The sequence below is a fragment of the Parus major genome, chromosome 11, assembly GCF_001522545.3.
Source record: "Parus major isolate Abel chromosome 11, Parus_major1.1, whole genome shotgun sequence".
NCBI classification, from domain to species: domain Eukaryota; kingdom Metazoa; phylum Chordata; class Aves; order Passeriformes; family Paridae; genus Parus; species Parus major.
Window position 1 is genome coordinate 19,759,390 of NC_031780.1, and position 24,498 is coordinate 19,783,887.

Sequence of the window (24,498 nt, forward strand, 5' to 3'; positions counted from 1 at the left end):
TCTGGAAATGTCAACTTAATTTTAGCAAGATTATAAAAACTTTTTTTTTTTTCTCCCCCAAAGCTTTAGAAGATGGGGCATGCTCTGTTTCTTAAGGGCTGCACAATCTGCAGCATTTTAGACAGTGACCCCTCTAACCAAATTTGGGTGATAGTTTGGTTGAAACTATGAAAGTTGGATAAAAGTAACTTGACCTTGAAGTTTTATTCACATCATTTTTATGTTCCCACAAACTTGTTATGACAGAACTTTGTCCTCTGACTAATTTTAAATTTCAGAATATTTGATGATTTTCCAGTCTATAATTGAGTTAAAATAAGGCCTATAAGGAACTTTCCTTCATCTGACTGACAGCACAGGTGATGCACCTGAAACCCTGCCTGCTGCCAGATGATGAACCCCCAAGGAAGTGTTGCCTTTCTTTTGAACATTCTCATCCAGAGATTTTACTTATTTAGTAAAAGTACAATTTACTTTTTAAAATCAGGCATTTTTCTTTTCTCTCATAATGCCTATAAAATTTCTGTATCCATTTAAGTAATTTATATATTCATTTCTTATGAATGTTTTCTGCAAAGTAATCTTGGGTTCCTTCTGAGGCCCCAAAATATTCAAAACCAGAGGGGTTTGTCCTCTCCTGTCACCCTGAAAATTCAGTTTTCTGATCTTGTTGACATAGTTTCTAAAAACTTTCTCGAGAGAGTGACTGTAAATACAGATATGTGTACATTCTTTCTGATACACGTCTTTTGATAGACATCTCTCGTGGCCACTGTGGTTGGAAAAGTGTTAACCTAACTATCCAATCCCTGGCCATAGTCAGAAACTTATAAATACTAAGAAAATAAAATAAAAGACTCTTTCTTTCACCACACCTCGAGCTGCGTCTGTGTGACTCATTTTGTGTCCAACAGCGACACTCTCCTGGTTCATGTTAGTTCATGTGTTAGAGTATGTGTTAATTAACAGCACATTTTAGGAAGAGTGTAATTTCTGGATCTACTCTTCACTTTAAAAACCATGCCTGCTCTATAGTTTGGGGGGAAAAAAAATAAACAGAGTAGCTCTTGCATCTTTGTTTTCCATGTAAGACCTTCCATTTCAGCTGGCTCATTTTAAATATTGTGCTATACAGTTAACACACAAGATTGTGGAAGGAAAAAGAGTGGCAGGAACTCCTTTGGTTGTGAGCTGCAATCCCAGAATCCCAAAATAATTTGGGTTGGGAGGGACCATAAAATCCATCCAGCCCCACCCCTGCCATGGCAGGGACACCTTCCACTGTCCCAGGCTGCTCCAGCCCCAATGTCCAGCCTGGCCTTGGGCACTGCCAGGGATCCAGGGACAGCCCCAGCTGCTCTGGGCACCCTGTGCCAGGGCCTGCCCACCCTCCCAGGGAGGAAGGGAAGAATTTCTCTCTCATATCTCTCTAAACCTGCCCTCCTTGAGGTTTCTGTTGGAGGAACTCAGCAGGGAAGTAAAAAGAGGCTGCACCTTGCCTTAGTCCTTCCCTGCCACTGCAGCTGAGTCAGGTGTGTTCCCAGTGTGGTTTTGAGGAAGTTTAATATTGTAGTGCCCTTTTTACATTATTTGAGACAAACTTCAGCTCAGCTCCTTTAGTGCAATGTATTTCTTTTACTACCAAGATCTAATGAGTTCCAGCCAGGGAGCCACTGTGCCTTTGCTAGCACAAAGAGAGCAATGGGAGCTGAAGAACAAGACAAAGCCTTGCAAATCCCATTTTTCTGCCTTGCAAATGCATATGTACTGCCACTGAAAAGTGCTGAAAACCCAGTTAATTTTGTCATGTGATTCGAAATGCAAAGGTCCTGTGTCCTTTAAGTGTGGGCAATAACCTTCATTCCAGTGCTCAGATTATCTCTTCTTTTCTCCCCCTCTTTAAGTCTAAACACATATCAAATCTGTTTGATCTGCAACCCCCAGATCAAGATATTATTTGTGTGGAGGGCAGTAGAAAACATTGTGAAGTATCTCAGTATTTCTCAATACCAGCTCAGTGGGTAAGCTGCTGTTGCTTTAAATATATAATGTGAAAACTATAATGAGAAAAAGTTTGGATTTACGCCAAAAAATTTAAAACCTTTATGGTGGATTAAACTGTTTTGCAACTAAATACTGCTTTTCTCCAAAGCAACCCATTCCCTCACGCAGCTAAATACTGCCATATGTTTAAATTCTTGCAGGCCTCCTAAGGCTGACCCAGAAGAAATGTCAACAAATGTTTGTGAGTCCTTGTGGCCTTGTAACATTTCCTTTAAAAAGTGAAGAATGGAACAGCAGGAGCTGTAACACTCCCCCAGAACAGACATACGAAGGCATATGGCTGACATGGGAGCCTGCTGGCTCTTCCAAGATTGCTGGCTTCATTCTTAAGGATCTTTTTTTTTATTATTATTCCTCAAGACAGCTAAACTTGTCTTTCTGCTTGCTGAGTTTCTGTGTTCTGCTCAGAGCTGATTTTGGGATGCCCGGGGTCCTGTACAGCCCCTGCTGCACCATGGGAGAGCCCACAGGTTGTTCCTGAAAGTGGCAGATGGGGAAATCCAGGGAGGGTGAGATGTGGTGACTCCGAGCTGGGGATGTCCCAAAGGATCTTCAGGCAGCTCTGTACACACAGGAGTTTGGGCAGCTGGCAAGGTTTACTGCATAGAGCATAAACCCAGTGCTGCCTCTAGTTCTGACAATCAAAATAGATTACATTTGCTCGATGGTGCTGCATAGTTGCACTTAACTTTCATTGCAGATGTGGGTTTATTACTACTTCATTAAAGGGTTTGAGTTTACTGATACGGGGGAAAATCTTCAAACGTACAGTATCTCAAGTTTTTTGCAAGTCAAAGTGATTTGTGTTTGTTAAAACCATTAGACTTCCAATAGAAGTTGTACTGAAAAAAATCTTTGATGCCTTGGATCACTTTTCTTCTTCTCTGTAAATGTCCTATTCTCCAACTATTATTTTTAATTAATTGAAATATTTCTGTGCTGTACTGAGGTAGCTCCAGTCCTAGAAATCTCCAGGACACAAACAATCAGCTTTGTGTAAAGGGTAAAAACAGCTCACAGCTCAACTTCCAACTGCCCCTGCTTCATCTTCCTGAGAATGTGCATTTTTCCTTCCTGTTACTAAGGCTCTTGGGAATATCTGCGTCCATAAGTCCAGCTCTGCAGGTTTATGTGTCTCAGAGGCTGCCCCAGGCCAGCTGGGTGAAATTGTGCATTGTCACACAGAGAAGGAAAGCAGCATGTGACTGTGCCTTGGGTGCTCATCCAGATTTCTTTTTACTGATGAAACACCAGGTCTTGCTCTGCAAGTTGCAACTTTTGATAATTTTTGTCTCAGTCCACTGTACTGTGTTTGTGGATATGCAGTGCTTTAAACCCTGAAATCTTGACCTTTTGAGTTACAGCAGTGGGTGTTTCTCAATACCACAAGATATTTCTTCACAAAGTGTTTTGGAAGGTAGTTTTTGTAACTGCTCATAAAATTATACTGTCTTGATGTGGGGGACTGGTGAGGTTTGTTTTCTCCAGTTTGGCTTGGGCAGTTTCTGTGCCCTGAAAAATAAGGGCATAAACCCAGCATTTGAATAAAATGCAAACTATAAAAGGAAAAATCCAACATTTAGTGGAGTTTCTGTGGTTTATTCCTCATGCTCTTTTTTTTCTCTTGGCACTGCAGTTACAGTAACAAGAAAACAATAATATTAAAACAATGAACATCTTGCATGAGATTGACAGAATGAATAATTAGATTTCCTTCTCTGAAAGGGTGTGGGGAAGCTTATTATTGCCGTTTGAAACCTCTCAAATGAATTTTGTGAAGTGTTCAGCCATAATTTAGCATGCAGAATGCTGGCTGTTAGAAAAGGCTGCAGTGTAATTATCAATTCTGTGACTGGAGAACCAGCGAGGTGTTGAAGCTGAGCTGTCCACACTCTCAGGTAAACTCCTTCGGGGGCTTGTTTCCCTATAACTCGGGCTGACACTATCTGAAAACTAAATAACAGGTTTGTTTAGCCATGTTGAGCTGTCAAGTGCTCATAGTCTCACAAACTCGGAGCTGATAGCACAGACGTGAGTGTGTGTTTATGTTCTCCGAGCAGAGAGCTCACCAAACTGAACATTAAGTGTGCAGACAGCCTCGCTTTGGCTCAGTTCCACAGCACACATATGGAAAAAGGTTGGCTCCCTGAAGAAATAATTATATGGCCATCTCATTCTGGGCTTAGAGCATCTCAGCGCTGGTTGTGAGAGTAAACTGTGTCACCTTTGCTTTGTTCCCAGGCGCAGGCGTTGGGCGCGGTGTGCGGCTGCTGGAGCTGCGGAGCACAGGCCAGGGCCTGCGGCCGGCACACGGCGCCTCAGGCCAGCCCCACACCGCGCCCTGCCGTGCCAGCCTCAATGGGCAGCTCTCAGCACCAGCCCTGGGCCTTGGCTCGCTGGGGCCCGGCAGCCGGCCACGCTGTGCTGTTCTAAGCACATTTATTCACATTTATTCAGCTTCAGCTCGGCCTGCAGCTCGGGCAGGAAGAGCTCACATCTGCCACAATGCACCGTGGAGATACTCCCAGCAAAGCTGCCCAAGGCCACCCAGGAGGCTTCGGTTATGGCGTGGAACATTCCTCCACCCCTGTCCATTTCAGCTGAAAAGGGAAAATGTTACTGCTGTATAAAAATTACTGCATTTATCTATTTTAGATAAGCTTTTGACAAACAGACTTTTCTGTACTTTTGGGGAGAATCACATTTCTGCAGAGCTGGTAAAGTGACTCCATTATAATTATAAAATTATCTTTGATTTTTATTAGGAATTAAAATCATGGAATCATAAAATCATTTAGGCTGGAAATCCCTCCCAGCCCAAGGAGTCCCAGCTGTGCCCAATCCCCACCCTGTCCCCAGCCCAGAGCCCTGAGTGCCACCTCCAGCCCTTCCTGGGACACCTCCAGGGATGGGTACTGCAAACCTCCCTGGGCACTTCCAATCCCTGAGCTCCCTTTCCATGGGGAAATTCCTGCTCTGTGCCCCCTGAGCCTCCCCTGGCCCAGCCTGAGGCCGTTCCCTCTGCTCCTGTCCCTGTTCCCTGGGAGCAGAGCCCGACCCCCCCGGCTGTCCCCTCCTGCCAGGGACTTGTGCAGAGCCACAAGGGCCCCCTGAGCCTCCTTTGCTGCATTCTGAGCCCCTTTCCAGCTCCCAGTGAGGTTATTTTCATGCAGTCTTCCATTTTCTCTAGGGATGTTAACACTGGGCACTCCTTGCTCAGTCCCAAAAAAAGCCACTGAAACTTAGGAGAGTAGTTGTGCTTCTGAAATCTGGTGAAATAGTGAAGACAGGTTCTCAGCTTTCAGCCAGCGAGAGCTTGTTGCTTTCTTAGTGTTCTTTTGTGTGGGGTATTTTGTTTGGTTGTTGTTGTTTGTTGGTTTTTGGTTTTGGGTTTTTTTGGGGGTGGGGGTTGTCTTGTGGGTTTTTTGTTTGTTTGTTTGCTTGTTTTTATTAGGATCCTTTGATTTTTCCTAAATGCATGCTCTTGTTCACTGAATATGAGTTTACCACTTGATTGCCAGTGGTACCGTGGAGCTCATTTATTGTTATTTAAAGAACTGCCTGCAGCACCTAGGACTATCTCCACCAAGCAATATCACTGACAGATACCAGCAGGAATTCTACCCTAATTGTGCAGTTTCTCTGGAATATGCAGAGCACTTGCTCTGTTATTGTTTGGTTGTGTTATTTCTACTACACAACCATTGTTTGGAAGAAACTGCCTAATGCATTTGCTTGTAGCTTGTAATAATTACACCACAGAAAATTAAAGCCTTGGTGTTATTTGGGTGGCATAATAAAGAGCACACAAATGTTAAATATTAATATTTTCAACTATTCTGGTTCATTTTGGCTGTGAACTTACTTCAATATTATGAACACTTCATTACCTGCCTGCAGCTGAAATACAGATATGTGGTCAAGTTACAGCTCCAGGGAAGGCAGGATAGCAAATAACAAAGTAACTTAATGAAAAAATATAAGTGTGTTGTAATTTCTGGAGTGATATCCTGAAATGATAGCATGTGGAAAATCATGTCATCTTTGCTATAAATATTGCTGAATTTCTGCAAGAGTCTATTAGTTGTGAGTAGGAATTGCACAGCAGGCATCAAGAAGTGCTCCTAGTCCTTCCTCATCTCCCAAGTTCTTACTCACTGATATTTAGATCTGCTTTTAATGATATTTTCTTTTAAATTGTGTGTGTATATATATATGTATATATATGTATATATATGTATATATGAAAAATATACATAAAAATATATGTGTATATATGTTATATATACACAAATATATTATGACAGTATCAAAATATCAGTTACTCAGTATTGTTCACTCCTGAAAACTGAAATTACCACTTAAAGAGGATTTGGGTATGTTGTTTATTTTAATCAGTAATATTTATCTTGTCTGTCTGCATTTTCCTTAGGCTTTCTTTTGTCAACATTTAAAGACTGCTTCATGGACAAATTAATGTGCTTGACATTGCTTTGTCCTTGATTGAGAAGCCAAGTGTGTAATGCCCTTTGAGGAAACACAAAAGGAAATGAGGAAAAGCCAGCGAGGAAGGCCAGAGACAGAATGGCTTCTGGGTGACCTAAAATGAATTTACAATCCATTTTCTCTTCCTGCCACCCTCCCTAGATCTAGACAAGCCGTGACCTCTGGGAGTAGAATGGAATAGGAATAGGCAAAGGGATATATTTGGTCCAGAAATAAGACTGAATGAAACTTTTTAAAAAGCCTTACAAATGTTTGAAGAGTCATTGCTGGGTTTGCAATAGGCTCCCCAGAATGAATCATGAATCTTCCTGGGCTGACAGAGATATTCAGTGAGTTGAATGAGGCTCACAGAAATTCAGAAACATCAGATCTCTGTGGTGGCTTTGAACAACTCGTCTTTATTTATTAATAAGAGGAAGAAGGTAGGAAAAAATGTCCCTGAGACCAAAGAATTCTGTCTCTCTTGAGTCTCTTGGACGTATTCTGAGCTATTCTCTTTTATGGTATCTCTGATGTCCCAGAATTATTCTTCCTTAGGTGTCTCCAGTGGACCTGGAACCAGCAGGATGATTTTGTAGAACATTTATATAAAGATTTTTCCAAAGGTTAGTTGAATTTATTTTCTGTGCTGAGTGTCCCCTACAGCTTGACTAATGGGGGCATTCAGCATATACTTCAGTGGCTCTCAATTTTTAGGCTTTCTTTTCAGGTCACTAGAAAAGATTGATAAAAGAGAGCAGAAGAAAGCCAGAGGAAAGAAATAGAGAACAGCCTCCTGAAAGATAATATAAATAGAGCTCCAAATGCTACTGTGAAGACAGCCTCTGCTATGAATTTGCTCTAGAGGAAGGATCTGGCCATTCATGTTTAGTGGAAGAAAAGCACCAAAGAATAGGAAAATGGTAAGGGGAAGAAGCAAACCAGAAGAAATCCCAAAACTGTAGGGCAAATTTGCCATAAAAATCTTTCAGAGCTGACAAGCTCCCAGTCCGTGGTGTCTGACATCTGCTGCCAGTGGAAGCTGAGCTCCACTGTGACTCAGAAGGCTTCAGAGCAGCTCTGTGTGCCTCCTGCACTGGCAGGAACTGATTTGGTATGCTTTGCATGTAGAATTTGCTTTTCCAAGAGAGAATATATAGAAGCCTTTTACTGGTAGCAGTTCAAGAACAAAGGTTTGAGATAATCTGCTAGACAACAAAAATAAAAAGTCAAGTTTTAGAGTACAAATGAAGTGCTTTTCCCACATCTAGGTAATTTGAATTATATACAGTGTGGTACATAGAAATATTCACTTAAGCATGAAAAAGTTGTATAATCTTTAATTCATATTTATTTACATTCATATACATCTATATAATGGTGCAGGCACAAAAAGCCTGTAGCTGCTTGCTGTGGATCCAAAATGCTTCCAAATTTAGATTTTAGAGGAAGCTCAGGGAACTTGGAAACATTGAAGCAGCGGGCTTGATTTATGATATTTAAAATGACAGAACACACCTGCCTGCAGGCCTCCCAATCCACTTGTCTTCCTGGTACCTGGATAGGATGGGGCTGCAGCAGCATGAGGATAATTAATACAGACTTCATCCTCCAGGGCCCATTGTTTGCCTCGGGGCCCTTGTGACCCAAAAGCAAGAAAAAGCTGATAAAGTCATATTGTACTGGGTGAGCAGAGGACTGGGCACTCGTGATTTGCAGAGGGCTTTTGGAGGGAGGTTAATTTGTTTCTTGTGGGCCCTCATGAACCTTTTCTGTCCTGCTGGGTAATTTGGCTTTAGATGGGTGAGATTTGGGCTTTAGTCTGCAGACTGTTAACATTCTGCAAAGCACTGAGATGTGGTTTTGTCTCTCATGAGAGCACACAGCTATTCTGCTCCTGAGTTTCCTTTCTGCCCTGGTTTGTGCTCTCCCAGCTGGGTGGTGTTGGGCTGGTGGATGGGCTTTGGAACAGGATTTGGCAGAGCTGCTCTGCTCTCCCTGGCTCCTTGCCTGTGCCACTGCACTCAGCAGTGTGGATGGGCAAGGGATGAGAACACCAGGGAAAATATTTGGGCAGAGTATAAAGTCAGAATAGCTCACAAGAAAGCGAAACGGGCTGTTAACCTGCTTAGAATAGAACCTTGTTTGTGTGAAACCTTCTCTGCAGCTCTTGTGTTTTGTCCTTCTCACGTGTGTCCTGTACAAGGCATCCCCCTTGAGTGGAGAGGTCCTTTCCTTCTGGATAAAGGTACAGGGCTCTACAACTTCTTGAGTCCAATTCTGGTTTTGAGCCTCATTTTGTGTCAGGCTTCTTGGGTTGAGAACAGCTCCTGCAGGACTGAAGCCTGTGTGTGGACACAGGCATTAACCCTTCCCTACCTCGGAAGCAGAAGGCAGCAGAGCTGATCTCAGGTGCTGCAGTGCTGTGCTGGTGCAGGGCAGTGAAGGGACACTGTGTGCTCAGCACAAGCACGCTCCTGCCTGCTGCAGGGTGCTCAGGAGCAAACAGAGCAGGGAAGGCACCCCCAGCTCTGAAATCAGAGTTATTTACCCTGTCACTGGGTGTGGGGAGAAGGCAGATTATCCAAACTCTGCTTTATCCTTTCTGATGCAGTTCTTGTCCTTTGCACTGTTCAATCCATCAATGCACATGATGCATCTTTCAGCACAAGATGGGGAATCCTTACCTGTTCGTGCCCACACAGAGTCCCTGCTGCTGCTGCTGCTGTCAGCTGTGGACATTAATAAGGTGACAGCCTCAATTACCTAAATGAACTTTGAATTTGGAGCTGCTTTTATGGAGTGCAGTTGGACCAGGTGACCTCCAGAGCCCCTTCCCACCTGAATTACCCTGGGCTGCTGTTGCTGACTGTGGAATTCCCATTGCTTGGCTCAGCTGCCTGGAATAAGAGGTAAAAGACAGATTCTCCTGCAAGGTGATTCCAAGCATGAGCTTATTTAGTTCTAAGATAAAGGCAAGCAGGAGCAATTTTTATACAGCCAAGGGCACTCATCCTGGTTGAGGCCTCCAAATCCATATTCTCCAAAAGGGTTAAATAATCCCTGTTGTACACTGAGATTTTGAAGCCCAGTGCAGATTAAGTTTTTTCTACCTAAACAGAAATTATTCTATATAAAAATACGGTGTGGTGCTGTGGTATGTAGCAGGGACTAGAATAAAATTCAGAGAGCTGGCAGGAAGCAGATTTTGTTGAAGCTGTGTTCCTGAAATGCAAATTGCAGAAATAATCAGAATAACTTAATGCAAATTATATTTGTGCAGATGATCCAGCTTTGGGAGAAAGGGGAGTTTGGGCAGTGCATAGCACAGAACAGCAAACACCAAAAAATGGCATTGAGGAAATCGAGTTTATAAACGTTATTTTAAGACAGAACTTATACCTACATCTTTAGAACAGTTAATTATTCACTGAGGAGAGAAGTGAGAGAAGAAATGGGGAAGCTCTGCACCCAAACAGCAGAGATCCTCAGCTGGTGTGTGTGGGAGCTCTGCGTTCCAGCCTCTTTCCTTGGAGTTTTATATGGATTAGTGCATTTTTCAGAGGTGAAATGTTTTATAGTGTGCCTTTGTTCACTTTCAGCAGTGGCTCCAAGGTTAAGTGATGTGTGGTGGGGACAGAGTGCAAATTCATGACAGAACCAGGGAAAGCTCACATATTCCTAAACCTTTGTGATGGTGAGCTCCAGCCTGAATAATTTTTATTTTAAATTATATTAGCTTCCTTTCTTTTTCCTTTTATTAAAATTTTACCATTATTGTTGTTGTTTATTGCATACATTCCAAATATTTAATATGAGTGATCTGTTTAATATGCAGGTTATGAATTTCTGCATTTTTTGCAGGCTTGTAATAATTAATCACATGGGGAAAAAAAGCCCTTCAGCCACTCAGTCCATTGGCCTGGGCTGTGTAAAAACCTTGTTCTTTGGATTTGAATAAATAGTTTATGATCAATAATTCAGTCAAGAAGTTTTGCCTTCTCCAGGTTTTAATTCAGCCATACAGATGTCTCTGGCACTTTGAATATGATCAGCACTCTTTGCTTGAGCAATAATTTAGGGTTTTTCTTTAATCATTGTGTGTGGTGTCAGTTGTGTTTCCATAGGCACTTCTCCAGTAAATTGTAATCAAATAACCATTTATTTGGAAACCTGAGGCAATGCAGTTCTGACAGGGTTAGAAATGCTTTTTGAAGTATCATATCTGTCGTGTTGCTTACGACAATATATATGGAATATTTTAGTCTCTTTCAGTCATTTCTGTGATATTTACAAGAATTTCCATTGGGCTTGAAAAGAGTTGCAAAAATCTGGCACCATTTCATTTCAGAAACTCATCCCTGGTGTTTTTGGATCTCTCAGTAAGTGGGACCTAAGCATATGTACTTAGAAATCCACAGTTAAAATCCTTTTATGATTGTGAGCAATTTGTCTCTATTTCATTTTACACTCAGATATGCTCCCATGTTTATATCTGGAACTGCTCTTCTTGAAATATTTAATTTTAGGAGCACAGTGGATACAATTTTTCTCCAATTTGAAATCTTTGTGGATTTCTAATATTTTTCATCTTTTTGATAAGAGTAATGTACCCTGTGTGTTTTCTAGAGGGACAAATGTGTGTAGAGTGCATCAGGAAAAGGGAAAATTAAAATAAATGGAGGTTTGGGGTGGTTTTGGGTTTCCTGTGCATAAATATCATATTTTGCATGCACCTCGATTGTATTGGTTTATTCACTTTGCCAAACGGCCCACAAAACTGTGAATATTTATTTAGTGGTATTCCTAATCGTTTTTCTAATGGGGAATTATTTGGTTACAAAGAAAGACATTTGTAAATGAAGCAGATAAGCCCTTTGGCAGACAAGGAGTGTTTTGTCCAACACAAGAATTCTATTGTCCACTGCTTTAGTTGTCAAGTGCCTGGGGAGCCCAGGATTTATGATGATGTTACAATGGCCCTTTCAGAGGGGACTCTAAGAAGCTGTGAGATTCCGTTCCTCTGCTTTTCAGACTCCCAAATCTTTTTATCGTGCGAGGACAATGCCGGATTCAGCTGCTGCTTCGGTCCGTTTCACATCAGGCATTGTGCAATAATTACCATAGTGACAATGGGCAGGGGGCTCCTTCCCCTCTCCCCAGCCACATTGCCAAACTTCTCCACTTGTCACTTTGCATAAACCAGCTCTGAAGCCACGACTTCTTTTGCCCCAAAAAGTCTTGTTGGGCCGTGTGCCTTAAAGAGCCGCCCTGGCAAATCTGTTTGGAACATTGGAACTGTTTAATGGATTTATTTTTTTTTTAAGTTTTATTGTAATTGGACTTTGAAACAGTCTTCTGTAAATACAGCTGTTGAAAGGGTTTGGCTTTTCACCCTTTTGTAAGCATTATAAAGTTATTGGAATTACTGAAGGCATATTCAGCTGCAGAGAAAAGAGGAAAATAAAAATGTTATACAGTAAATAATAGATATCTGATAAATGAAATGGTAATAGGAAGTAAATAGGTATCTGGTACCTAAATATCAATTACTCAGCTAAACTGTTCTGTCTACAGTCACAAGGATGAAAATAGTCTTAAATGATGTTTTTAATGAAAAATGACATCTGGAGGATCTTCTCCTTGCTTGATGATAATATGAAGATTTATTTACTTCTAGTAATGGTTAATGCTACAAAAAAAAAAAATATCTGTTTGTAACCCCTGATATTTGTTGAAATGCAGTGTGACTGAAGAATAGACGCTGTAATTGGCAGTGATTATTTATTATAATTTATTATCCATTATTCTTTAAGATGCTTCCAGCCCAGCCCACTCTGGTTCCATGGTTGGTCCTTTTGCAGGTGGCCAGGTGGATGCACAGGAAGAAGTTAATGGAGCTGCAGGTCAGGTGGGGACTAGCAGTGTCTGTTATCAAATCAAAGGCTTCTAAAAGCAAAACAAGAGCTTAAAAATTGGATGGTAGGGATGTTTAAGAGGATACTTTGAGAAGTCCTTATGCAAGGAAATTCAAATGTCTTGGGCATAAAGGAATCTTGAGCTGCAAAATCATCAATAAAGATGTTGTTTTCTGTAAAGATATTGAACAAATTATCAAAATGAGGGAGTTTATTCAGTTTCAGTTATTCATATGAATTGTGAATTAGTTCAAAAGGGTCCTTTATGAAAAAAAATTACTTACAAAATGAATATATTTCAAAGTGCCAAAGGTACTTATTTATAGCATGAATGTGTGGAGTACTTTAACAAACCAAATATTTTATATTAGTGGCTCAGTCATCACACAAATCATCACTCCACAGAGCTTAACCTTAGCAAAATCCACTGTCTAGGAATGTGCTTTTATGGCACGTGTATTCCAAATTTTTAAAAGAGACTCAACATATTTGCAGTCGTCAGAGGCCACAGAAGCCACGACTTTATTTCTTCCTTCGATGGAGCAAGAGTGAAATATGTTTGTGCAATGTGAATATAAAATAGTCAGTCAATGTCTGTTTCCTTTTCAACACTTGTGCTAGGAGCTCTGAAATTTTGTGCTGCTGAACTGGGTTTTTTGCAATTAAAACTTGATTAGTTTAGTGGGGGTGAAAAGTGATATAAGGTGAAGGATTGATACAGGTCCTATCTTTAACAGTTAAACACTACAGAAAATTGCTGATTTGGATCTATCAGCCCAAATTAGAGAGGGTATTTTTTAATAATTAGTTCTAGAAATTTTCTTTTAATAAATTTGGAGGTACTGGGGAATCTAGCCTGATTTCCTTGGGTGGAATGAATCTTAGTCCTAGAATTCAGTTAGGGCTCTTTTAGTGTCTGTCAGGGTCCCAGATGAACCTCAGGAATGCAATGTCTGCACCAATAGGTAACAACAAATCACACTGAGTATTTCCTTTGCATTCAGCCACATTAATTACATTTTATCTATATTTTAACTTGTGATGGAGCATTATCAGAAGCACCTGGGATGACGAGCTGTGAGGATGACTGCTCTGTGAAATTGTGACCATCCTTAACTTACCAATTGAAATTCAAGACTTGTCATGAGAAATGATTCAGCAGGTTTCTTTTTGTTTCTGCTCCCTTTGTCCAGACTGACTCAACTTCCTGCCCCATATATGAAAGAACTGGAACCACTGAAACAGCTGTAGATGAACTTCTTACAGGCAGAGGCACTTCTTACTTGGTTTTGTTCTTTTTGCTTCAGATGTTTTATCTTATGTATTTTTTCACTACTGTAGTGGCAGTTCAACTTCCTAAAATAATGTTCTCCCTTTTCCATAATCATGATAAACCCACTAATTTTCTAATATGCCTTTAGAGCACTTAGAAATGTTCAAAGCACATCTTGCTGGTTAATGGCATCTGCAGCTGTTCCTTTTTTCACTACAGTGTGTCTTGTCTTGGATACAAGAACAGATTTTTTCCATAGATAACACAAAAGAGATGTGAAAGAATTTTGATACAGCCTCAAGCATTTTAGTTATGGGAACACTGTAGCAAAAGTGAGTCTGTTAAACGTTCCAGGTTGGATGGAGCTGGGATGGTGGGAGGTGTCCCTGTCCATGGAAGAGGTGGCACTGGGTTATCTTTAAGGTCCTCTCCAAACCTGGCCTTCTGTGATTCTAGGTAAAAGCTATTTATTAATTATAAGTAGTATTTAATTACTTGTCTTTAAACTCTCTTTGGGCTGCTCTGGTAGTTTATAGGCAGACTTTGGTTTCCTTTTATTATGGTCCCACCACTGGTTTGGATTTCAAATGGCCTTTTTTCCTTCTTTGCAGCCAGAGCTGAAGTAGTGGCTGAGTGGCAGTAGAGGGTTGACAGGTGTGGCAGCTCCTGAAGTGGCATTTCAGATGTGTGGAATATGCTACATCAACTGGCAGCAGGTTTCCAGTGGGTGAAGGTAAGTCCTGCATCCAACCCCGTGATCTCCTGAGGGATGTCAGGGATCCATGGCTGGGACCTTGTTTCTGTAGTGTCCACAGTGTTTGTGCAATACAGGGAACATTTCTGCAGGCACTGATCCCTCAGAGAATTTAACCAGAGCTCCTGAGAGCTCTCAGTTGTAGGACACAGATCATCCTTCTACCTCTGTACAGCACAGTTGGATAAGGGAAAAGTTTTGAATCCCTGTTGTTGAATTTCTTGTTTAAAACATCAGAATATCACTTGAAAATTCACAGCAATGAAGCACTGAAGAACAGGAATGTAAGAATTTTTCTGATGTTTAGGTTTACAGCTGGAAGTGATCAGTCAAACAGGTTTATACTTTCCTTATCCTAGTGAGTGAGTAATTAATTCCATGTTTGGACTCTTTCTCTGATATTTTGTGCAATACCATTGAGCTCAATATAATTACTCAGACTTGGGTTGGGAAAGTATCTTCCTGGTGACCCTTAGGCTTCAGAGAAGGTGGAAAGTGTCAAAATAGAGAGCGTGGGAAACTCTAGACCTAAAAATAGTTGGATCTGCTGCTCTTGTACCTTTAATTTTTCAGCTCCTCTGAGATTCTCAGTTGTGCTGTTGCTGTGATCCCACAGAGGTGAGAATTGCTCACTTACATAAGTGTCTATTGTTTGTTTTTAGGTTTAATACAGAAACAGATTAGGTGTAATAGATAATAAATATATAAACACTGTCATTTTTACAGAATCAAAGGCAGGAGCCCACCTAATTTGTGTGGGATAAAAAGTACAATGCCAGGATATTAAAGCTCTTTGTCTTGCTGACTCATTCACAGTTTCTACATTCAGTTCACTTAGGTCCTGCTTGACAGATGCTTCATTTCTGTGAAAATGCCCTTGAATGACAATTATCTTATTTTCTGGCAGCCAAATGGACCAACACTTCAACATCCTTGTAAGCAGCTCTATGGGCTGCGTGTGTGTGGTGTCCTCAGAGCTGGGGACAGGACTGCAGCAGCCAGGCTGGGTGACACCAGCAGAGCTGGGTTCAGTTAACTCCTGAGCAAGGGCAGATCTCAGCATGGCAGATTCTTGTCCTGAACACAAAAGCCACATTTTGCAAACAGTGCTTAGCTTTTGTGCAGATTCTGTTTCTCAACTGAACGATTCTAAAGAGGGTGTGGTTTAAAGCTTTCCTGACCAGGTTTCAAATTCATTCTTGGATATCAAGAAGACACAAAGAAAATATCTGAAATTTGTTCTGTATGTCTCTGTTCCATGCACAGTTACCTGAATTCACTTCTTTAGACATTTTCTAATACCTCAATTCATGATTTCGTTCAAGCCCCTTTCTACTCTGCTTGTTCTTGATTTCAGAGTCACTTCCAAACAGACTTAATTTTTAGAAATTAAAGGACTGTGAGGAATAAGCTTAAAGGAAAACATCCCATCACTCTCACTAGTATGTGAGATAAATTAATTTTAACTGGGTCCCTACCCCAGTCTTATCTGACAGTGTTGTGTCTTTTTTCATAGACTTCTTTGCATTTCAGAGTTAAAGCAGATAATTTGTGAAAGCCTCCTGCAGAGAGACTGTGGGATGTTCCCTCTGCTTGGAGTGTGAAGTGTCTCCCTGCAAAAGAGGAAGAACAAGAGCTGCTTTTGTTGATTATCATGTAAACCTGTGATTCCATATGCTTCCTAAATTCTCTTCCCTTCTTTTGAAGAATCTTTCTTAAATTACTTCCAGCTGTGCCTATTCAGGAATGCAAATTTGCTGTTACAGTATCTGGATAATGACGGGAGCTGAGAAGGTAAAATATTCATGTTTAACTATTGTAGATGGAAGAAGGAGCAGTAGGGCAGACAGCAAGGCCTGCTGAGCTGCTGGGGGCTGTGACACAGCCTTGGCTCACTCAGAAGGTGACCAGGAGCTTCAGGAACTGGGAATATCCTGACTGGACATTTCCTTCCTGTGCTACTTGGACTTTCTAGACTGAATTTCAAGAGAGACTGAGGGTAAGCATAATAGATATATTTTTCTATGATTATATTATTCTGTAAAGCATTCCACATGAATAAAGGGTCCATAGGACTCAAAAAAAGAGTACTCTCAAAGAATCATAAAATCAGATAATCCTAGAATGATTTGGGTTGGGAGGGACCTTAAAGCTCATCCAGCCCCACCCCAGCCATGGCAGGGACACCTCCCACTGTCCCAGGCTGCTCCAGCCCCAATGTCCAGCCTGGCCTTGGGCACTGCCAGGGATCCAGGGGCAGCCCCAGCTGCTCTGGGCACCCTGTGCCAGGGCCTGCCCACCCTGCCAGGGAACAATCCCTGCCCAATATCCCATCTAAATTTCCCCTCTGGCACTGGGAGCCATTGCCCCTTGTCTTGGCACTACAGCTCCTGATGCAGAGCCCCTCTCCAGGTTCTCTGCAGGCCCCTCAGACCCTGGAAGGTTGTAATGAGTTCATCACACAGGATGAGAAACTGAAGTTCACTTCCTGAGTATAGAAATCAGTGCTGCATAATGCATAATTTGACTCTTTCATATATAACATTTAATTCTTATGTAGAAAGACCATAATGGGAAAAGCAGGCTGTTCCTGATGTACAGAGCAGATCTTGGAAGGAAATTCCTCTATAGCTTTGTTTTTGCACAGATGCCACGAGGAAAGAAAATTAATTTTCACTTGGAATTCTCCTGTCCTTCATGCTGAACCCAGCCTACATGTCAGAGCAGAGTGTTCCCCCTCCTGTTTTATCCTGTCTCACACCTCTCGCTTTGCTTCTCAACAAATATCTGCTTCTTTAGGTTTTTAAAACCTTAATTTTGAATTCTCAGTGTCAGCCCACAGAACAGACACTCAGTGTACCTGCAGGATTAGCTCATTACATGTACTTTAGGATGGATATTAGTAATCTAAATTAAACAGGCTCACATGGGAGGGCAAAAGCTTTGATTTTTTTGTAGGATGACACTCCAAAGTACAGGGAATCCCTAGGTGGCTCTTAAAGAAAGGCATGAGAGTGAACTGTTAAGAAGAGTGTCATTTCACATAGTCTGTGCAATGAGATGGAGTCTGAATTTATTACTTCTGCTTTTTGGTTTTCTTCAAGACCTTGGTTGACCTGAAAAAGCTTTGGAAATGTTGTTAGGATAATTATAAGACAAATTCTGGTCAAACAGATACCAAAGAAGAATGATTATTTTGTTAGAAATTGCAGAGGCTTCTAGACATCACGTGGGGAAATGCATTGACACTGTCCTGTCTCTGATCATCTCAGTACCTCCTAAGATGGACATTTCTGGTTATTATCTGCTTTTTGATAGAAAATTACTTCCATGCTACATTGAAAGAATCTTGAATGTAGAAGAACGTTGAAATGAATCTTGAATGTAGAAGAACGTTGAAATGAGTGATTTGTTTTTGGAAACAATGAACTCATACCTGAGCTGAAATTTAGCTTTTCGTGGCAAAATGCTTGTTCCAGGTGGAATCCTGAAACAACTGAGTCATCCCTGCATTTTCCCAGATTTCTGGGGAATCCCAGCCCTGTCTGGGCTGCAGGGTGGAGCTCTGGAGCAGGATCTGGAGCACCCTGGCTGGGCTAAGGAATGGGATACTCCTGAAATCCTCCACCAGGATGAGATTCCCTAAGCAATCTGCACTGCACAGCCTGCAGAGAAGAAAGGGTATTAAAAATTTGATCAGTTGACTGAAAAGCTCCCCAAAACTCCAGTCACATCTTGGTCAAAATAAGCTCCAATACTTGGAAATTGTGCTCTGATAAAATGAGCTTCTGACAAAACTTCCACAGTTACTTCAAAGGTAAAAAGTGAGAATTAAAAGCTAAATCAGAGTCTTTCTGAAACAATTTTAATGGGAATTTATGGAGAAAACTGTTGTCAGCTTTAACAGTAAATATATAAATATACAGTGTGTATATATCCATACACATATATAGCTATATACATATATATGTGTATATATATAGTTGCTTATTTTGTGTTTTAATAATGATGATGATGGCAAGGAGAAGAATAATAGCATATTTAAAATTTATACTATAGTGTCTCCAAGAAAAAGTACACACAGCCAGGGATAGAAAAATAAACCCAAGAGAAAATGAAATAGTGTGCCTTTCACATATTTATTACATATGAAAAGATGGCTGGGCACGCAGCCTTTCAAGGTCTCATATGCAATAAAAGTTATTTGAATTCTACTCAAATGTTAGTTTGCTGTCTCAAAAAATGGATGTATTCTGTATGCCATAAAATACATCAAAATCTAGTGTATTTAATTCTTTTGAGGTGTTTAACCCAGGCAATTACGACATTGTTAGTCACAGTTGAAGAAAAACTTCTTAAAAATGTGTCTTGCAGGAGCACTCGCTGATACAATCATGCAGCAAGTGCAATTTATGTGGTGTTCCTCATCTGTATAAATACTAATAAAGACACACAAGTGGTCATTGGTAAAATCTAATGTAATGCAAAGATTTTTCCCTCTCCATTCCTGACAACCTGCATTTGCAACCACTCAGTTACTTCTGTTTTTAAATGGCTTTTCAATTACATTCTGCTGCTGTAGGGGAAAGCTTTTTGACAAAGGCATGACATAAACCATTTCTATTGCAGCTCCATCATAGTTCCCACAGCTAAACTAGACTGGACAGTTCATTAAAAAGAAAAATTAATAGTACAAGGTTGTAGGGAAACAATAACAGATTATGACTGGCCTGTGGCAGCCCACTGAATTCATGTAGTGGAACAAAAGTGATTCCCTTGTCTCATAAATGAAGGTTTGTTCCAAGGTTTTAGGTGAAGTCTCTCCTTCTGTTCCTTTACAGGAAAAAGCTGTCCAATTTGTGGCCTATAAAAGCAATACTTGTAATTACTGCAGGAGAGTTATGTGGAGTTTTTGGGATCGAAAGCACCCATTTGATAATCATTGAATACATAATAATAAACATAACATCAAAGAGAATGGTATAGAACACAACAACTAAACAGATACATTAAAGCAAAAAAAAATATCCTATCAGGCTGCTCTGGGCAGGAGGGACAAAATGAGAATGCAGTCAGGGCTCGATCCTATTTTTTCTTTTCTAAGATAGTAACTGCTCTAGACCAGGCTAAATTTGCTAAATTCAGTGTACCAAAGACAAAGTGTTTGTAGTTCCATGGCAGTTCTTTCAGGTCTGCTGAAAGATGCTACCTGTGTAGCATCATGTGTGATTTATCTCTTGCTTGAGGCTGTTCCTAAAGGTGCAACCAAGTCCTAATGCCTCCCTCCAGACTGGAGTGCATATTTTCTCCAGTTTCCTCAGGGTTCTGTGGCTCAGATTTTCTGTGTATTTCTGGTATGTGTGGCAAGCAGACAGACACAGACTTTAATGCTGTAATCTGAGTTTCATTATACTGATGCTATAAATTCCTGTCTCAGAAGATATTTCAAAGAATATGGGCTCTGGGATGCATTACCCACTTCTTTTGGCCAGTAGCCACAGCCTTCTAATGAATTCAATGGGATAACAGGAGAGGCCAGGAAAGGGGAAGTCTGAGCCAACATAACATTTGGAATCAAAAGCAGGACTGACCCTGAAGGATATTTTCTGGTTCTGTTCATGAACACAATCTTTTAGAAATAGCAGCCTAAAATACTGAATATTCATGGTCATGGCATCTGATCCCCTGTCCTTTTGCAGCTTTATCCCTACTTTTACAGGAGAACTTGGCCATTTGGCTTCCAATTCTCCCTTCTCTTCCCCCAAGATAGAAAAGCAGTTTACATAACCTGCACAGCCTGGCTACTGTGAGAGGCCTCCTGGCTCGGGTTCATGCCATCAGCTGTATTTTGTGAACCAGGGCTGCATTGAAGCAAAAATAACCAACCAACCCAAAGGCTCTGCCTTGACCTCCTGAGCTGCTCTCATACTTTCTTACTGCAGGCAACATGTGTGACTTGCAGGACACTGGGGAGAAGATATTCCACATTTATTCCAGGGAATGTGCTCACACAGACATTTAGCCCTCACTAATGAGGTGCTCATCCCAAGGCTGGGAGCCAGCTGCAGCTTTCATTGCTCTGCTGCTCTGTTCATGAGCTCAGAGGTGCCACCTGTGCCTCCTGTCCCCTCTGCCATGTGTGAGACCCAGGACAGAACAGCTCCATTGCAGGAACAGGCTTACCCCAAGGACAGCTCAACAAAGACTGTGCTGTGCTGTCTCCCAGTAAAGCCACTGACCCACTGCTTATCACCCCTCTGCTGCTCCCAGCATCAGCACAATGACACCAAAGTTGTGTACTCAACAAATGGAATGACCACTTTTCTCCTTGTAAGTCTGTAGTCATTTGATTTGCTTTATATTTAACAAACACAGAAATAATTAACTGTTTAAGTGGGAAAACCTGCCAGCTAAGAATAGAACGGTAATGACTTTTTAATAACTGCCAAAACTCCTAAGCAGGGGCTGGTGCTTTGTTGGGTCAGGGTTATCCAGGTTGCCTCTGCTCCCCCCGTGCTGCTGTTCCATCTGTTTCCTCTGCACAGCTCACACAAGGCTGACACACTTCCCTTCGCCCTGCCGAGAGCTTTGCCCATGAGCAGTTCAGGAGTTACATCCAGGTTCCTTGAAGTCTCCACCAGTTCAATCTGCTGCAGTTTGTTGAGCTCATCTAACTTAAAAGAACAGAAATTAAAAGCCAACAGTGTTCTGCTGGCCTAAATTCTAAAGAGTGTAACCAGAGTTAGATTTATTATTACTTGAATTATCAGTTCAGTCACACTGAGCTCTTGTACAAGCTATGTACAGTTAAAAGTGATAGGGAGGAGCTTCCCAGTCCCTGCCTTTTCCTGGTGGGAAGAAACCATCAGCTGCCTCAGGCAGAGATCTTGAGGCAGGATGGGAGTGGGACTTTATCCCAGGGAATGCAGGGATGGATCTTTCTCCCTGCACCCAGAACCATTACTATGTTTCTAACACCTTATTTTTCCAGAGCCACTGTTACATTTGCAGCTATGAGGCTGCACTTTCGCCTCAGCTCTGCAGGGCACATGCCAGCCTGTGTTGCTGTGAAAGGTGATTTTCTGGGTGTTGAACAGCACCCTCTGCTCCCTGTGTTATCTCTGAGCTTTGTGCAGCTCCCAGGCTGCAGTGGTTCCACAGCTGAAGCACTGCTGGGAGCAGTTTCCAGCCCCACCACCCTCCTGTCCCTGATTTCCAGATCTCCTCTGTCCTCCTGTGCTGTCTCCTGGCTGCAGTTCACTGTGTATGGACTAATGCATTGTTATTTTTACCCCTTCACTTCAAACATAAACATAATCCCCCTTTGTGTTACAACACAGAGTCAGCCTGAGCTAAGCAAAAAGCCTAAGCAAATCAGGCCAGGCTCCTTGGTCCTTAGAAAACTTGTTACAGCCAAATAAATTAACCAAACCCAAGGTCTGGGCAGGCCAAAAGTGGTGCTGATGCTGCCTAAGAATCTGGCTGGGTCCTGCTGCCTGTGCAGGCAGCTCACTCCAGCTTGGGCATGTCACAATGTGACACCATCCTAAGGGCTTACAAGGTGCTGAAATTTTAACAAGTTCACATTATCATGTGGAAAATTATTTTTTACACTATTTATTTAAGCCCCATTATTAAATAAGCATTTAGTAAACATTCCTATTGGCAATCTCATTCTCACACCATCATTCATGTCACGTATTATAGCTGGGTTTAGTTAAAGCTGTGTTTACAAACATAATACAAGTGCCCATGCTTGACCTTCATAATTATTCATCCTTCTTATGATATGGATTTTGCCATTCCTTGGGTCTGATTCTAAGCTCACTTGCTGAAGCTTGAGCCAGAAGGGGTTCAGAAGATTTGCACAAAGAGTTTAAAAAAAAAAATCATGTTAAGTTTTTTATAGCAATGTTTACCCTGTCAGCCATCCATTGGAACAAGAAATATGTCTGTCTACTCAGAAAGATGTTCCCTGTTCTTGGATGAATCCCCAGATCCAGTTTCTCCAGCTGGTGCCTGTCTGGTGCTTTATTCCCTCTGACCACTGGATTTCCAGGAAGCTATTTTTTATTGTCCTTTTGCTCAGCCTTGTGAGTTTTGAAGTTGAAAACACTGTCTTTGGTTCTTCAAAGTGGCGAGAAAACAGAGGGTTAGCTTTGCAGACAAGTGCTGTGTCACTGTCCTTGGGTGGGATATGGTAAAGGCTCCATAGAGAAATTCAGTTCTGATCCACACGAGTTCTCTTATGCAACATTATCTCATGTACCAGAGAGATTTAAAGGAAAAGGAGGATAGGAGCTTCAGCATCACACATAAAGTAAAGCATAGCCAAGGAATGAAAAGCTTTAAATGGAAAGCCCCATGTTCTTTGCAATGTGAGCAATACCAACAAGCACACAGAATTTAAATTCTGTGAAGTCTGAGGTACCAGACTAAGCCAGAGAACAAGGTGAGGGTTAGCTAAGCTTGTTCAGAGGGTTAAATCAGTGCTGCTTGTCAGGTCAATGGCAAATCTCCACAAATAAAGGGGAATCCTTAGCAAAGGCAAAAGAACTTAATCTGGGAAAAAAACCCCAAAAACTCATGGGATGCTCAACATGCTGCACCTAACAATTTTAGTCTGACTTGGAGCCAAAGCCAAAGTACAGCTGGAACATAAAGTTATGTATTTGGAAACTCATTGGAGCTGATGAATGGCCACACACAGAACCCCCTCAGCAGCAGCAGCCCAGTCTCCAAGGGCTCCAACACGATGGATTTATGGACTGTTCCATTTTGTGCCCTCCACTGGATCATCAGTCCTTGGCTCTCCATCCCCTTCATCTTGTTCACCATTCACTTGCTTTAACATTGTAATTTGGCCTTCCAGTTCTCACCAGCTCTCTTGGGCTTAATATTGTAGAATGTAAAAGCTTTCTACTGACACAACTTCTGTTTTCTTTCTCTCTGCTCTCTCAGGACTGTCAGCAGTCATTTTAACTTGGTGCTTATTTCAGCTGGGAAGTCGACATTTCCTTTAGGTCCAAAGTTTTTAAGTATTCCATCCTTCCTCCAATAAATGTAGCAGGTACCAATGTTTCTAGAAAGATTATGTTTGGTGACAGACTCTCTCATCTCTCTTTAACCTAATAGTTCATTTTCCAGAAAAAAAACCATAATTACTCCAAGAGCAATTTATTTAATTACTGTTATGGAAGACTTCAAAGGAAATTGGTTGAATTGAAATAGTGATATCACCCTGGCAACATTTTGAAAAGAACATTTTGGTAGAAAACATGCTGAATGTAAGGGCATGTTTAATGAAGAGAAAAAAGTGCCTAATCCTCTTCTGGTGAATGGAGCTTTCAGTATTTTTATGTGTATATTCGTACATGTATGGCAATTTTTTAATTATTTATTTTTGGATTTATTTCACTTTGATAAATGTATATTTTTTCCCCTCTACTTGCCTCATATTAAGGTTATTTAATGAAAAAATTAAACTCAATCTAACAGTCCTACCAAATGTTACATTTTCCTCTTTCTTTTCCCCAAACTCATTTTTAAGGGCACTTCAGAGGTTTTCATTAATGAGAAAATTGTTATTGATGTGGAAGGTGAAGCTTTACCTGCCTGGACACAGGTTCATTCACACTGCAGTACTTTTAGATTGTCCTGTTGATTAAAGAAGACTCTTCTGGTGCAAGATGCAGAATTGAGGTTGGTGTTCCAGGACATGCAGACACACCCCACCAGACCTGATTATTGCACTCTTAAGGCCAGGACTTGCCCTTGGCACCAGAGTATGGGTGGCAAAAGGTATTTATAGCCTCAAAACCCCTAATGCATTTCCAAAATGCATCTAATAAAGTTGATTCATTGATTCAGCTATGAATATCACTAATCTGATTTTCAAAATGCCCATTTTTGGCCAACTTCCCACAACAAACTCTCTGTGAAATATCAGTTCAAGTTACTTAAAATTTGCCTTTTCTGCATGATAACAATGACACCAAACACCA

At 41.2% G+C, this 24,498-nt stretch overlaps 1 protein-coding gene across 5 annotated transcripts in view; it reads left to right on the forward strand.

The window, feature by feature from the left end:
- The window catches only part of CDH11 (cadherin 11), an 82,622-nt gene that overhangs the window by 26,196 nt on the left and 31,928 nt on the right, over positions 1–24,498 (forward strand). For 2 of the 5 annotated variants that reach the window (XM_015640071.3, XM_019008024.2), the window contains one exon: positions 14,352–14,473. The exons of 1 other annotated variant lie outside the window; for it this stretch is intronic. The gene's annotated coding sequence lies outside the window, so the exon portion shown is untranslated. Of the gene's footprint in view, positions 1–14,351; positions 14,474–24,044; positions 24,197–24,498 lie in introns of those variants that run through there. 2 more of the 5 variants (XM_019008025.2, XM_015640075.3) reach the window with 1 other exon arrangement.